We start from the raw sequence: 1,991 nt of genomic DNA on the forward strand, positions 1-1,991 counted from the left end.
TTGACTATTCGGACTTTGAAAACAGAGAAAAAGGATAGGGTGCATTTGGGTGCACAAAAATTTGGGTGCATTTGAACCCTCTCTTAATAAATATCCGAATTCGGATCTGTGAAATTATTCGCTCTGTTACGTTTATTCGTATTCACATCAGAAGAGAATTCAGACAAATATTATCAGATACATTTACCCCTGTCACATCGCCGGATAGGGGTGCGCGACAACGACCTGTCACATCACCGGATAGGAGTGCGCGACAACGACGCCACTCTCGCATTCATCCTTAGTCCCTCAGTAATCAATTATTTAATAATGTGTTTCTCTATAATTGACTTATTTAAACAACTATTCAAACATACTTAATTAATTCACACAAATTCACATCAATTATACTTGCATATTTGACTGTTGATAGAAATCGACACAAATTCATATCAATTATGCTTGCATATTTAACCGTTGATAGCACAAGAGTTTAGGTTATTCGTAAAATAAGTCACACAATATTCACACAATTAGAATCACTACCACATAGATTCTCACAACCAAATTACAGTCTCATACCCGCTATCTCGTTAAATATGCCTTATAAAACAATATCTAATTCAAACATTCAATTCAACCATGCAAAACAAAAACACAGATTATAGAGAAAGTTTAATTATCTGATAGTGAACAATCTAGAAATCCAAATTAAATTGAAATAACTGTTCAAAATCAATACGATGTAGTCGGAATTGCAATCGGACATACAATCAAATAATAATCAATATCTCATTTTTTTTATCAAAATATTTCATCTCATTTTCTCACCATTTCCTTTCTGTTATTTTCTTCTCATTATATTTGGTTTATCTTTCGTTTTATGAATCGATAAGACAGAGAGTCTTTTCAAGTGATTTATGATGTGGGGGCTAAGGCCACGCAAAAAGGAAAATAAACTTGAGGGTGTCACGTGGCCTTAGTGCCACGTTGGTTTTTTTTTTTTTTTTTTAAAAGTGTCTTTTTACAATTTAAACAATTAAAGTTCCAAATATTATATATGGATCCAAACTAATTTAAGAAATAATATAAAAATTAACGGAGGTTACAACGTCCTCCTTATACTTGAGATTTAGTATCAAATCCGACAAAGTCTTTTGCTAGTTAATTGTAATTAGTGGCATTAAAAAGTACAATTTATTAATACTCTTATTCGGTTTATGTATATTTTTAAGTTAAAATCTCTACTTAGCTCATCATCTAAACTTTTCAAATAGCTAATTTTCTATCAAAACATTAAATCCAATATCCCATACAAATTTAACATTTTTTTCTTCTATCCATTTTTAACTATTTAATATTTTATTTCATTTTTAAAATTTTAACTGACCAATATGCCCTATGATTTTATATGAGCATGTCTATTATTTTTGAATGCCCTCTCTCCCTCCGTGTAATCTGTCTCATCTCCTCACCATCTCCATACGCACTTTCGTTGTTTGATTATTCAGTTTTTTCTCCTCTTTAATTTTGTGAAAAGCACTTTGGTTGTTTGACGTTCTGCATTTTTTTTTTCTGCAAGAATACGAAGGCCAAAACTACTCATTGCTCACCATAGAAGGAAAATTCGACTGTTCCAGACCGGAATTGGGCTGTACCAATCCGATTTCAAGCTGGGTTGCATAATATGTAAATTTTTCGTCCAATTTCAGCCAAAGCATACCAATTATTCCAGTCAAATTTCAAACAAAATAATGGTCCTATTCCTATCAAATTTTGGCCGAAATGATTTGATTCTAATCATACCATCAACCGAAATGCACAAATACCACTCTCCACAAATTTCCCCTCTAACGTGACTCGAACCTAGCTAGGACCTCTTGGTTATCAACTCAAGTCAACTACCACCATACTATGCTATCTTTTGTTGCTAGAATACATAACTAAATGTAAATGTAAGTGTTGAAATGATTGCATTATATTGTATTAGTGGATTACTTGATTATAATCAT

Source organism: Carex rostrata, chromosome 5 (assembly GCF_964058835.1).
Source record: "Carex rostrata chromosome 5, lpCarRost1.2, whole genome shotgun sequence".
NCBI lineage: Eukaryota > Viridiplantae > Streptophyta > Magnoliopsida > Poales > Cyperaceae > Carex > Carex rostrata.